We start from the raw sequence: 15,394 nt of genomic DNA on the forward strand, positions 1-15,394 counted from the left end.
ACTGGGCTGCACAGTCTCCCAGCTTCCTGCCTTTTATCAGGTAAGCTCTATAGGCAAACAAATAAGTTAATCACATAGCTTTGGATATAGTTAATACCCCATTCTAGTTGGGCAGGGCCAATTCTGTACCTGGGTAAGGCAGACTTGAAAAAGCACATCCCACTTCCCCCAGCTCAAATGAACGCAATGCTCAGCTGAAGTGATAGGATTCCTCAGAAAGAAGGGTGAGAGGTCTGAGAGGGACTCACTCCAGATTCTTCTGCTCTCTCCATCCTTTGAAAATGTAGGAAGAACAAGAAAGGTATCAGGGGGTCCCATAACTCTAAAAGATGTGGGTGTCAAGGTGACTGACTGTATTTGTCCTCTCTGGCTGCTGAAACAAAATGCCACTAATGGGATACAATATACACTTACATCTCATTGTTTGGGAAGCTAGACCTGTAACACCAAGGCTTATAGTTCGATTCTTTCTTGCTGTGTCTTCACCGATTGGAAGGGAGAATATCTTCCTTCCCCTTCTTTTTTGAGGAAATCATCAATTCCATTATGAGAGATCGCTAAGCTCATGACCTCACTTAACCTAATTACTTCCCCCAAATACAATCTCCAGATCTCATCACATCAGGGGTATGGACTTTAGTGTAAGATCTGAGGGAAAGCAGAGTAACATAGCCAGGGAGAACTCACAAACACTTGGAAATAAGACAAGGGTTCACTAGGATCCTCATGTGATCAATCATTCTGGATGTATTGACTGAAAACATGGAACAGGTGAGGTATCACTGCTTATCCGAAGCAAGAGTGACAGTGACGAGATGACTCTTGGTCTGTGAATTCTAAAGTGTAGGCTTTTCATGCCATATACAAACAGTTAAAATATGACTACTGCTAGAAGGTATATTAAATGATTTTGTGCTTATGACAATTTTGGCCATTGACTGCTGGCATCAATAGGACAATGTCTGATACTGGGTTGCTATTCAGCACCTTCTATTCAGTGTCAACTGCTCCCCACACCTCACTGAAGGACAATCCTCCTCCACGAAAGCTTGCTTCTTTTTTCTGGAATCCTAAAGACAAGCCTTTGGATTCTCCCAATCGGCCAGCTCCAGCCTGCAGATCCCTCCAGGCCTGTACATCTGCCCTCCTCAGTAGTGACTCTCTTGCAGCTATCTCCTCTCCCTGCCCAAATACCTTGCTTGTCTTTAATACTCCTGGAAGACCCAAACCTGAAACTACCTTAAACCTCCATTTAAGATGAAAAAAAAGTTTTTTATTGAATTCTCAATTCCATGCAGCTTAAAGATTTCCCTCAATATATTATGCAAGATTTAAATGAACCAAATGTTAATTCTATACATTATGATAATTTTTTGGGCTGAGAAAACTGCCAAAAGAACAATTCACTTTTAGAACCTGGAGGTGAGTTTAAAAATGGAGCTGATCTCAGTGAAGATCCAGGGTTTTCCTGACTAATTGCCTCTCATTCTTTATAAATGATTCTGAGAAGCACGTGCTCCAAGAGCTTTGTTCTAAAATTGTTTTTCCTCCAATATACAACACAGAATGGTGTTACTACCTCTGTGAAATGCAATAGGGTTTTTTTTTTTTCACATAAATAAGGCAAGAATCCTGCCATATAAAGTACATAGTTTCTGCAAAGTGACACGATTTGGCTTGCTCTCGAGCTGCAAATCCTATTTCTCAGGGCTTATTTCTTCTGCATTGCAGTGTGAGGTGAAGTCAGTGCCCTGCATGTTGGAAAAACAGAAGTTCTAAGAGAATGACTCATGACACAGACATGCTTGCAGCTCCTTTCCAGGGTATTCTCTATCCTTAGGGTAAATAGTTTTCCTCTGTGGGCCATTCTATAACTGATAGACATTAATGCAGCCATCAGTGATATGTTCATAGAGAAGTAAACTGTGACCCAGACTGCTTTCCAACAAAGCTTATTTACAAAAGTAGACAGTAGACTAGATTTGTCCTATAGGTCATAGCGCCCTCTGTTCTGGGTCTATAATACGGCAAATGTTGACCATTTATAAAGCACCTGTTGGTTTTTTTTTTTTTTTTTTTTTTTTTTGGTTCTTTTTTTCGGAGCTGGGGACCGAACCCAGGGCCTTGCGCTTCCTAGGTAAGCGCTCTACCACTGAGCTAAATCCCCAGCCCCACCTGTTGGTTTTATTAGAAGCACTTGCAATTGCTTGGTGTGAGGATGAAAAGATACATTCCAACTCCTTGGGGAATTTAAGGTTCTATAATGTGGAAAGACAATAAGTCATGTAAGTAAGAAAACGAATGTGTAGTCATTGAAGAACATTGCACTGACAATTCAGCTAGACGAGATGATGGGTGAATTCTGAGGCAGTCTCATTTAATTAGGTCCTCAGTCATCAGGTGTGCAAATGATGCCCAGACCAACCTTTAGTGCTAAAATGGACTAAGCTCTGCCATGAATGTTACCCACAATACCAGCATTTGGGATACTGAAGCTGACTGCGTGGAAGGCTAACAGGGTCTACAAGCTAGGTTGCAGGCTATTCTTGGGCTAGAGTGTAAGGCCCTATCATACACACAGAAAATAAAGGTGCTGGTGTAGGGTGTTAACAGTACATAGTGCTTTTACAAAAGATCTAAATTCAGATCCTAGCATCCATGTTGCGTATAACTTGAATTCTGAGGGGGCTCTGATGCCTCTGATGATACCTGCACTCACATGTACAGATGAACACACATAATTGAGGATAATTAAAATATAAATTAGAAAAGAATAGGAAAGGAAGAAGCGGAAGAAGAGGAGGGGAGAAAGAGGAGAAGAGGCAGAGAGGATAAAGAAAAGGAAGGAAAAGAGAAGGAAGATAAGAAAGACAAGGAAGGAGGAAGAGAAATGCCTCCTGCTCCTGTCTTCCAGTAGCTGTTTGCACCATTCACGCCTTTAGTGAGAAAAGGGAAGTGGTGAGAGCCAAACAATAAACGTGGTGCCAGGTGATTTTGAATGAGCCACTTCCTCTCCGTGTCTCTAGTCCTTCCAATGAAGGTCTATTGAAATTGGAAATAAAGCCATGTCCAGTGAAAAGGCTTGGGAAATATCAGTACCTGCCCCTGGGCATCAAAGAGAGATGAGGGCAATTTTGCTTTAGAAAACATTTGGGAAGTTTCAGTCTGCAGTCAATGGTTTCTATTTTACTGAGGTTTGTAATCACATAGGAGGCCAATGACATGGCAGTATGGTTGACATCTAGTAGGTTTTCTAAGGAGCATGCTTAAATCCAAGCCTACCTCTTGCTCATTCCTCATTGTGTCTCCACAACATGGCTGTGCTACAAGTCAAGACCCAAAGACTCAAGGATAAGGATCAGTTGGATGACAGGAAACCCTTGCTTGGTAGGTGGCTCCAGGTCACCTTAAGCATAGCACTGAGGTTTTGGTCTACATGAAGAACGGGTTTATCCACAGTCGATAATTTGTGAATGGATTGACCTGGGCTTCATCAGATTTTTCTATGGACATAGCTAGTCCAACACCTCTGTCACCTGGAAAAATCTGGCTGAAATAGTAGACTCCTGGTCTTTACCCTTAAGTTATGTATACATAATCCACAGGACCAAGAAGAATGCTTTAAATAATGATCCTATGACTGGGAATGTACATCAGTTGGTATACACAATGCTCATCTAGATGCACAAAGAACTGGGTTCCGTCTCCTGCATGATGTAAATATAATTTGGTGATATATACCTATTATCGTGCAATTGGGATGTGGAGACAGGCACAGCAAAATCCAGTTATTCTTACATACATTGCAAGTTCAAAGCCAACTTGGGCTAAATGAGGGCCTGTACCTTAAAACTAAAAATAAGTTTAAAAAATCCACAAAGACAACTTGAGTGGTATGCATCTATATTTCAAAAAACACTTCTATATACACGTGGCCAGAAAAATGGGATTTTTATTTGTCTGGACTTGTAAACATGTTGTGAGCAGGTCCTCTGTGTCCTAGCCAGTTGCCTAAGGACCAATCACTTCACCCCATGTACTGGCTACTTTTCACATCTCTGTTGCAAACCATTGGCGAGAGCCAACTTCAAGAAGAAAGGATTTATTCTGGATCACAGATTGAGTGCACAATTCTTCATGGTGGGGAGAGTGCAGAAGTAGAGAACACCATTGTGGTAAAATCACGAGTCCCTTTGAATCCTCTCACTTCTTCAACATAGGCTGCAGACAGAGGGTTGGCGGCAGGGTTGGACTCTCAACCACATGGATATCTTCCATGCAACCTATTTACTTCAGCAATGGCCCACTTCCCAGAGGTTTTACAGACTCCCAAAACCGCAACCCCAGATAGGACCAAGTACTCAAGCACATGTGTGTGTGTGTGCGTGGTGGGGGGCTTTCACAGCTGTGGTCCACTGTTTGTGAATTCACTCATTCAAAGACAGTGTGTGTGTGTGTGTGTGTGTGTGTGTGTGTGTGTGTGTGTGTGTGTGTGTGTGTGTGATGTGTATGCAGACTAAAAGTATGTGTCTTTCCCAATCACTTCTACACCTTATTGTTTTGGACAGGGTCTCTCACTGAATCTGAGACTCAACAATTTGGCCAACACTGCCTGGGAATTCTTATGTTGCCATCTCTGCAGCTTTGGGATTATAGGTATGTGTCACCATCTCTGACTTCTTAGGCGAGATCTGTGGATGCTCGGGTTCACATGTTTATATGACGAGCACTTTTTGATTTAGCCAACACTACAACCCTATTCAAAAATTACCGATTGATTACTGACTCCCCGCTACAAACAACAAGAGGAAAGTTGGTGATTCAATGTCCATGTTGACTGTGGGCTCAAGCATCATAGGTGTGAACAGGTTTGACAGGCTGGTTAGAGATACCTATCCTTAACTGTACTCTACATCCTCCTTAAAAGGAAAACCAGTCTGGAGGACAGATTCTAGCCTTGGGATGGATCTCCTAGGTCGTATGTTGTTCCTGCATCCCTGGACTGCCCTTGGAGGAAGACAATTTTTCCCCAAAATAAAACTTCTTTTCAGAAAAGCACTTCTAATTTGAAGGTGATAGGGTAGCAGCTGGCGGTAGGAGGTATTTTGAATGGCTTCTCTATTTGAAATTGTGCACACCTTGCTTACAGACCTTGGATTGCCACAGTTTCTACAGGAATAAGATTGGAGAGACTTAGGTACATGGATGGCGATGCAGGTGCGAAGCTGAACTTCTTGGCAGACAGAACACTGCAACGGGGCGTTTGCTGCTCCCTCTGATAATTCAGGGTTTCCATCTTTTATACTGAGTTTTAGACCTAAGCTGGCTTTCCCACTTAGCCTCGCCCTTCTGCTTTTCCCAACATTTTATCTTTGCCTAAACTGTTCAGGAAAGGCCTCTGAATGCTCTTCTAAGCTGGCTATGAGGAAATAGGATTACTGCCTTCTTAAGTAGGTGACAGTCACTCTGCATTTAATGATAAAATAAAATATAAAACTTGCAATAATGTTATTCACTTTTGAAAGTGAAAGGGAGGAGACAATCCTTTTCAAGAAGAGTACCAGTGAAACACGTTTAACATAACAGCCTAGAGCATGTCCCTGGCATGAGCAGCTTCCCACATTGCTGCAACCTTATCTTAGACATAGCTCCATGTCCTTTTCTCAATGCCTTCTTAAAAGGACTGAGATTGGCTCTGCCATTTTTCTGTGGACCAGATTTCTCAGAGTGCTGAGAAATTAAGAGTCCAGAGCTCTTATCTTGTCTGTGTGCGTGCATGTGTGTGTATGTGTATGTTTGTATGTTTGTGTGTGTGTGTGCACACGCATGCACGCACACATGTATGCACATGTACCTTGAGTTGGCTTGGGTCCGGGGCATATGATGAGATGTTAACATGTGTATGTGAACTCCAGTGGATTGTTAAAGTCCAAATCCTAGGAACTGTGGGAGTGTGCTCTGGAAATAGCCTTTAATAAAAGGTAGTGCATATATAGGTTGTGAAGGGCTATGGAGAGAGCTTAGTTGGTATCGTTCTTGCCAGGCAAGCATGAGGGCCTATGTCTGAATCTCTAAACTCCATATACAAGTCAGATCACAGCATATGCTGTAATCCTAGCTAGAGAAAGGTGAAGAAAGAAAGGTGACTGGATCTCACGGGACAGATGGTGCAGTAAAACAAGTGAGTTTTAAATTCACTTGTTCCTAATCAAAAAGTAAGGCAGAAAGCAATTAAGGAAGACACTAGAGGTTGACTTCTGGGTTCCACATGCATCACGTGTATATACACCCCCATACCATACATATTCACATGTATACATCTACACAAACATGTACGTATGTCAGGCCCAGACACAGACAGGCACATAATACATAAAGGTCTTGAATAGCCAAAACTCATCACATTACAATTCTCTTAGCATACTTCAGTAATTAATAGCTGAGATTCAAATCCTGGACAACTAGGCCCAATTTACATTTTCCTTTGCTTCCTTTCTATATGGTACACATTCTATACAGTGGCCTCAGCTACTCAGGAAGCTGAAGCAGGAAGATACCAAGTTTACGATCACTTTGGAATACAAAAGAAATTCAAAGCTAGTAAAGCCACTAAGGCTGTCTTAAAATAAAACGTGAAAGTCTGGCCAGGTGGCTCAGCAGGTAAGCCTGGTGAGCTGCACTTCATCCTCATGTCCACATAAGGGAGGAGGGAGCACAGCACACAGCTCCTAACTCTGTGTGCATGGGTGAGGTGGGAGGAGGAATGACACCAATGAGACATCAGTTATTTGCAGAGTCTAGCTACCATCACTGGGGACCATGATGCTAAGTGGTGCTTCAATCTGCGTCTAATTCACAAATAATGAAACAAACTTAGAAGAGGCTCACAGATCTAGGAACGAGGAGAGTGGGTTCTACAGTTAAGGGTAAACACTTCTAAGCTGTTTATGTCTCCCTAATATCAGCCTTCTAGTGACAGTCCTAATGGTAGGAGGTGGAAGGACTTGGAAACAGACCCATGCTGGAGAAATTCAAGGCCAGTTTCTGTTGTATGAGCTCTGAAAAGGTCGGTACCTGTGCGTCTGAGTGATCTGGGATACTGAGGGGAATAAGATGCCCCATGTCTTAATCTTGATGAGCTACATTATTCTGATTAAAGTTATTTGTGACCTGCTACAGCTTTAATGAAAAGAGGGAAGTGTGTGAGTCTGGTGTATAGGACATCATAATGAATATGGTATCTGGAGATGCAGGGCTGTTTAATTTGACTGGGGACCTGTGCGACCTTGGGCAAAGCTCAAGCCCTATCTTTGATGCATCGATGATGGCAATAAAGCTTTCATTTGGGGGACTACAGAGATAGCTCAGTGCTTAAAATGCTTGCCTTCAGTTGTAAGGACCCAAGTTGAAAATCTAGAATACATGTTTGTGAAACAAACCAGCAAACAACAATAAAGTAAAGATGCAGATGACTTGTGTGTACTTATCATGCTGGTCCAGATGGATCTCTCGGACTAGCTGCGGACACTCTAGCCAATGCAATGAGCCCCAGGCCTGTGGATGGTACTGTCTCCAAAGTAAAACAAAAAAAAACTCAAACAGACAAATAAAAAATCCAAACCCCTAAACCAAAGTGGATGCCATTAAGAAATGGCAGCCAACATTGATTCTGGCCCCTGTGTGCATACATATATGAGCACACACATACACACATCTACACATGTGTGCTTACATTCACCCATTCACATACATACACAAAAGGTGAATATTTACATTTCAAGTTACTATGGCACTGCCACAAATATCTACCTTACTTAAGTCTTTGCAGAATACACCAGCCACCAAAGCAACCAAGTGTCAATATTACTCTACAATTTGGAATTCAGTATTTAGTCTCTACATGTATCCATCGAGTATGTGCTAGGTTCAATTCTGCATTTTACAAATGCATCATGGATAAAATAGGACATTAAAAAACCTTTGTCTTAAGGAACTAGAAATCTAGGTAAGTCCTGGCATGGTGCTTGAGAAGCTGGTACACAGTGGGCCAGGTAGTAGCCAAAGAAAGAAAACAAGGAGTGTTGGCTGGGCTTTAAATTTGTACTGGAAAGCTCTGCAGAAGATGACATTTATAATGAAAGTCCAAGCAAGTCATAGGAACAGCATATGCAAAGGGCCTGGGGTCAGATCATGCCAGGAAAAGAGGCAGACATAGAGAGAATGGAAATAGGATCTAGCATGGGGCCAGAGGTACAGAGATGGAGCAAAGCCAGGTCATGCTGCCTATTGTAGGAATTTGTGTCTTTAAAACCTTTTTTTTTTGTACTGTTAAAAAATGTTTTAGGTTTATGGAAGAATTGCAAAGAAATTGTCGTGTGTGTGTGTGTGTGTGTGTGTGTGTGTGTGTGTGTTTGTGTGTGTGTGTGTATGTGTGTGTGTGCCTGCGCGCACGTGCACATGTGTAAAAATATGTTTAGATGCTAGAGGACAACCATGGGAGTTATCTTCAGAATGCTCTCCTCCTTTGTAACAATGTTGCTCACTAGCCTGGAACATGCCAGGTAGGTCAGGCTGATGGGCCAGCTTGGGGCACCGGGCACCTGCTTGTCCCTGCCTCCCCAGCACTGGGATTACAAAAGCATACCACTATGTCCCCACTTTCTGTGTGGATCCTGTGATCAAGTTCAAGCCTTCACACACATGCAACAAGCCCCTCTGCACTTGACCCTTTTCCCAAGTCTCAGAATGCAGTGTCCTGGAATACCATTGCCAGTTTCCCCCTAACACTAATATTGCGCCTTAACATGAACAATTACCAAAACAAACACAGTGAACCAGTTCCACTTTCATTACCCAATCTCCATGTTTATTCACACATCCTGATCTTGTTTTTCTTTATGTACATTTCAAATGTTAATCCCTTTCCCAGATTCCCCTTCAGCAACCCCCATCTCCTCCCCCTCCCCCTGCTTCTGTGAGGGTGCTCCCCCACCCACCCACCAGCTCCCTTCCTCCTCTCTGTCCTGGCATTCCCCTACACTGGGCCATCAAGTCTTCATAGGACCAAGGGCCTCTCCTCCCATTGATGCCCAACAAGGCCATTCTCTGTTACATATGGGGCTGGAGTCATCGGTCATGCCATGTGTACTCTTTGGATGGTGGTTTAGTCCCTGGGAGCTCTGGGATATCTGGTTGGTTGATATTGTAGTTCTTCCTATGGGTTGCAAACCCTTTCAGCTCCTTCTGTCCTTTAACTCCTCCATTGGGGACCCCATTCTCAGTCCAATGGTTGGCTGCGAGCATCTGCCCCTGTATTTGTCAGACTCTGGCAGAGCCTCTCAGGAGACAGCTATATCAGGCTCCTGTCAACAAGCTCTTCTTGGCATCAGCAATAGTGTCTGGGTTTGACTGTATATGGGATGGATCCCCAGGTGGGGCAGTCTCTGAATGGTCTTTCCTTCAGTCTCTGCTCCACATTTTGTCTCAATATTTCCTCATGTATTTTGTTCCCTCTTCTAAGAAGAACTGAAGCACCCATACTTCTTGAGCTTCATGTGGTCTGTGGATTGTATTTTGGAGCTTCCAGGCTTTTGGGCTAATATCCACTTATCAGTGTTGGTTCAATTGGGGGTCAGCATGTAGAAGAATGCAAATCAATCCATTCTTATTGCTTTGTACAAAGTTCAAGTCCAAGTGGACAAGACCTCCACATAAAACCAGATATACTGAAACTAATAGAAGAGAAAGTAGGGAAGAGCCTCGAACAAATGTGCAGAGGGGGAAATTTCCTGAACAGAACACCAATGGCTTATGCTCTAACATCCTCAACTTCTATACTGGTGTCTTCCCTTCCATCCCAGAATGCAACCTATGATCTCAGAACTCTGGCCTTTACTCCAAATGGAAATAAGAGCACCGAGAAAGCTTTTAGCAGAGGAAGATAAAATGGCTTATGTCTTACCAAGATATCTGGGTGTTTCCTTTCTGTACATGCATTTTCATTGTGAGCAAAAGCCTAGAAGATTACGGGAACTGTAATTGAGTAGGTTCCCACACATCCGCCTCCCACTCCGCACAGAAACAGCAAATGCCTTTTATCAGAATTACACCAAGAGAAATGGTCAGAAACAATTATCAGGCATTTTGCAAACACTTGAGACTATGTAACTGCTAAATAACCAACAGTACTTCATTTCCTGACTGTTCAGCTTGACTTTTATTACCAAGATGCTAATTGTCCCAACACCTTGGATTTATGTGACTCCTTCCTCCTAATAACCCAGTATTTTCAACTTCTATTTTCTTAATTGTTTGAACTAATAACTTCACCTGGGTAGAATATAGAGGTAATAGGGCAAAAATTACATGTTGGATGTCAAGCACTTGGCTTTGGACAAGAAGGCGGAACAAAATCAGATTGTTCAATATCTGTGCATACACACACACACACACACACACACACACACACACACACACACGGGGGAGAAAAAGAGGGACAGAGAGAGAGAGAGGGAGAGAGAGAGAGAGAGAGAGAGAGAGAGAGAGAGAGAGAGAGAGAGAGAGAGAGAGAGAGGAGATATCATTCCCATTATGGACTGGTTAAGTTATCCATGTTGGGTGCCTGGTTAGAGAGTGAGGAGAAAGTAAATGTGTCAGATCATTTCTCTAGACCTTCCATGTGTTGATGAAATCATACGAGGAAAGTTATGACAATCTACTTATTAGTGCGTCAGCACACTAAAACTGTGAGCTCTAAGAAAATAAGCTCTTCTGTTATGTTTTTGCACGTTTTTAAAATATGACTTCTATGTTGCCCAAACTGGCTCAAGTGACATTCTCTCTTCAGTCTCCCAAACAGCTCGGGCCACAAAGAAGCAGCATTGGTCCAGTTTCTTCCACTCATTATCCATGGCTTAGCACACAGTTGCTCACTCAGAGCATCTGAGCATTCTGAGCTCCCAGAGAGCATCTAGCTCCTAGCCTGGACCCAGATGCAGTTGGACATCACTACCTACCTGAAGTCTTGGCCCCAGAGCCAGATTTCCTGACTCATAGTGTTGTCATGACTGGCTAGGATCCCCTTCACAAGTCAGTCAAGACTACCTTGCTGAAGAACACCCTAGCAGCTGGGGGTGACTGTGTAGCTCTAGCTTGTTGATAGGAGACAGCGTCTTCTGCAAAGAAATGTCCCCCCCTTTAAGCGATCATTGGGTTTAGTCATCTGAGCCCTGCATCATGCACATAGACCTACCTCATCTTGTGGAAGACATACCAGGCCTGAGAAGGGCCTCTACCTTATAGGCCTAAAAATATTGTATAGTACAGCTAATTGATCTGGAAGGTTTTGCGTACTCTTGTAAACCATATACTCTGGAAAATTAAACAATTAACACAAGAGTGGGAAGGAAGAGAAATGAAGGGGGGGAGAGAAAAAGAAGGGAGGGGCAGGCCAGGTGAAGGTAGGGAAGCTACACTGAAGGAGAGAGGAAGCAAAGGCAGGGAAAAGGAAGATGAGGAAGATGAGGCAAGAATAAATAAGGCAGGTAAGAGAGGGAAATGGAAGGCAGAGGGGAAGGGGAGAAGAGGGGAAGCTGGAGAGGAAGCCCACTATCTGTTCCTGCTGGAACTTGTTTAGACAAAGAATATATCAGAAAAGGCTGGGGTGCAACAATTATGCAGTCCCACTACCAAGCAGGCCTTGCAGATGCTTGAGATGTAGTCCACACAAGGTCATGAACCACGGATTTTGTCTTAGCCTCTGCAGCTCAATTTAAGAGTCCAGTTGGGTCTTGGCTCAGATTTTACCATAAAAATGCACCATTGTGGATGAACCCTGACCCGCTGATGGCTGGGGCCATCAAACCTCACAGTTATCCCAGCAAGCTCAACTTTGCAGCTTCAGGGACAATCTGGGCATCAAGGAACACTTTTGGGAAGAGAAAAAAAAATCATCTCTAATCTTGACCTTCTGAAGCTGAAGTCCTCTCCCCGTGGGACTGCCAAGGATCCTAAAGTTATGTAAGGAGCTGTAGGGACAGCCAAGGCCCTCTCAGGCACAGAAGCGCTTCTGGGAAGAGGTAAAATTCCACTTTGAAAGCACAAGCTCAGAACAAATACAGACTCAGAGGAGCCTGGGAACAATCACAAAGATTTGAGGAGAGAACAGGACAGTTTTGGTGGCAGGCATGTGGAGAGCTCTTTCACAGCATAGATGATGAGCAATGACCGTTCTTTTCAATGATGGGGGTCTTCACTTTACCTGACCAACAGCTAGAAACATGTTGGCAATGGGAAAACGTCTCCAGGTCTATGGAAATGGTCCAGGCAGTAAGGTACTTGTTGTGCATACATGAGGATCTGAATTCCATCCCCAGAACCTACATTTAAAAAGAAACCCTGGGTATGGGACCATGCACTTGCAATCCCAATGCTGGGGCTCAGAATGGGGACTCAGGCAGATCCCTGAGACTCATTTAGTTAGCCAAATTAGACCACTTAGTGAGCCTCAGGCCAATGAGTGGCTCAGTCTCATAAAAACAAAGGTACCTGGTACCCAAGAAATAACACAGGTACCCAGGAATCTGCACACATATTTATCCATGTCCCCCAACACACAATCTATGGTGTCTTTGCTGTAAACTGCTTCACCGTGGCTTCCTTCGACTTATCAATAGGATGTCAGTGAACACAGATTAGGAAGGACGTGCTTTCCACATTCCTATGAGCCAGCTTAGTAGTTTACTACACTCAGCTCTACTCAACACTCCAGTGTGGGATCCTTTTTTGTTCCTTTTAGACTCTCGCATATTCTCAACTATCTCCATCTGCTTGAGTTTGGGGCTCTCTTCTTCTAAAGATTAAAGATCAGCAAGTTTGGGGCTCACTAGACCTGGCACTGACTATGTTCCCAGTACCTTGGAGCAGGTCCCATCCACTATTCCACATAAGCTCCTGCTTCTGCCTTAGCCTGTGTCCTGTACCTTGGAAACAATTTCTGTGCCCTGTGGAAGCAACTTTCCATCTCTTGTATTTCTCCTCTTGGCACATGTAATGATTCAATGTCTAAAAAGCCTTTTTTGCATATGCCTGGTCACTTGCATGTTTGTGTGTAGGAGTATGTGTTTATGTGCATTTGGAGGCTGAAGGTGTATATAAGCTATTTCCTTAGCCAATCTCTTATTTCATTTGTTGAGAAAGGGTCTCCTACTAAACCAGTACATCACTGATTTATTAAGATTGTCTGGCCAGTGAGCCGCAGGGAACATCCTGTCTCTGCCTCCCCAGCTCTAGGATTCCAGCCACAACCAATATTTGAAGCAGATGCTTAGTTTCTGAACTCAGATATACATGATTTTTCCATACTTTACTGACTGCACCTTCTTTTTGTTGCCCAATAAGCACCCTTGAAAGCTATGTAAGACAGCAGTGTAAAGCTAGTGTTTGTAGCTCCATCATGGATAAAAATGGAAATCCTGTAATCTCATTGGAGCTGGGGTGAATCACAGTCACTGTACTTAATGAGAATGTTAAAATTCTGAGCAATGTCTGAAAACAATATTCTAGAAATTTCCAAGCCTTTTTGACTTCTATTAGGTCACATTTAAAACTCAGAATCCTTCTTGAGCACTGTTTGTTACCATGAAAAGCATCATTTAATTAGGACTAATATAAGAGGCTCTGTAGAGTGATAATTTAATAATTCGGCCGTTTTATTTGTACAGTGCCTCCAGGCTCCTCGTTAAAAATGTACGAGACATCCAAAGGGACAGCGAGGCTGTGTTGCCACACATGCATGAAGCACTCTCAGATCATAACGTCTGCCCTCTGGGCCTTGCGAACACCATTTCTCCTATCCTCAAAGAAGACATTTATTTTGTAGCCCAATCCCACATAGACAAGGGAATCCCTAAAATAGCTAGCTTGCCCTGGCCAGAGGATCACCCTTAGCCCACCAGAGAAATTTCTAGAGGTACACATGTTTACTGCCTAGGAATTCTCCATGAACTTCCAATTGGTTGCATTTTGTATCAAATCTTGGCCACATCTTGCACGTGTAAATATGTCTTTGCTTATTCAGCCTCAGAAGCATGCATCTGCCATACAGTGGTTCCCCAATAGGGTCCTTGTTGGGTGTCTATTTTCTTACAGATGTGCCCAAGTATTTCTGTGGGACATGCATGTGGTGGGGGGAGCAGAGGAAAATCTTGAATGTTGGCCCTTATCTGCCACCTTGTAGGGCTCTTGATTGTCACTGTGTACTGGGCCAGCAGCTCTGAGAGCTTCTGGGCCTTCCATCTCTCTTTAGGAGTACAGGGATCATAGATATACACACCACGATGTGGTTCTGGGAATCTCAAGTCCTCATAGTTATACAGGGAGTATTTTCTTGGCCAAGACTTCTTCCTGTCCCCAAATGTCAATGTGAAGACCGTATTCACCCCTCAAGTATTGCTAAAGTATTTACATCTCCCAGATCAAAGTCCTTGCATCTTGGGTTCCTTTCCTCTGGAGCCCTGTTTCTTCTACTGCCTTCCAAACCTGATCTTCCTTTTAGTCATCATCAAACAGTCAACTTAACAAATTCCCCATGCCCTCGCTGAATGACACACAGCATCCCTCTTGCCCAACCCTCTCCTACCACTGGATAGACTATCAGCCGGTGATAACAGTTTAACCCTGAGGTGTACAAGCTCCATGATGGTGGAGGCAGAACATGAGTGGATACCAGTTCCTAATTCATTCATGAAGTGGGTCCCTGACTTAGAGGTGTCACCAAGGTGACGCTGTGCTTAAAATCCCATCCCTGCTCTTTGCCAGTCTGTAGGCCAGCTGATGACTCAAGACAGAAGTGCACAGGATTTTACCCCAGGAGGGAGAAAATCGTTTGTTCAGTGTTACCTTGGATAAAGGAGCAGAGGCAGGAAAAGAAAGAGCTAAGAAGACAACGCTCTGTACTCCTTGAGCGTCCTGCCTACCAGAACTGCCACCACCATTGGCCTTTGTCTCTGCTGCTGGCCTGAGATGCGATATTCAAGGGGATGTGGTCTAGAGTGTTTATGTCTGCATCCCTCTGCTCAGTGCCTAATTCAGTTTTGCATGTGTGTATGGCAGATTGTATGTATGCCTCTGTGTTCGTGTGCATGTATGGCTGTGCGTAGACTAGAGATTAACTTCATGGTGTTGTCCTCATCATTCCTTTATTTTTTTTGACAGGGTCTCTCAATGTTCTAGAACGTGCAAAATAAGCTAGGTTGACTGACTCAATCCCCGTAGATCCTCCTGTCTCTTGTACCTCAGTTCTGGGATACGCCGTTATACTCTACCCTATCTAGCTTTTATTCCTCATAGAGAGAGTTTCTGGGATTTGAACTGAGTCCTCACACTTGCCCAGAAT

The 15,394-nt window shown here is 43.5% G+C and overlaps 1 protein-coding gene and 1 long non-coding RNA gene across 22 annotated transcripts in view; both read right to left on the minus strand.

The window, feature by feature from the left end:
- Rbfox1 (RNA binding fox-1 homolog 1) overlaps positions 1–15,394 on the minus strand; it is a 1,521,216-nt gene that overhangs the window by 142,211 nt on the left and 1,363,611 nt on the right. The gene's annotated exons all lie outside the window — the stretch shown is intronic.
- On the minus strand, positions 1,283–2,479 carry LOC116909245. The gene is made up of 2 exons (XR_004389061.1): positions 2,176–2,479; positions 1,283–2,053 (listed from the first exon to the last, which is right to left on the minus strand). It is a non-coding gene; the product is annotated as an uncharacterized LOC116909245 (long non-coding RNA).

Source organism: Rattus rattus, chromosome 9 (genome assembly GCF_011064425.1).
Source record: "Rattus rattus isolate New Zealand chromosome 9, Rrattus_CSIRO_v1, whole genome shotgun sequence".
Classification (NCBI taxonomy): domain Eukaryota; kingdom Metazoa; phylum Chordata; class Mammalia; order Rodentia; family Muridae; genus Rattus; species Rattus rattus.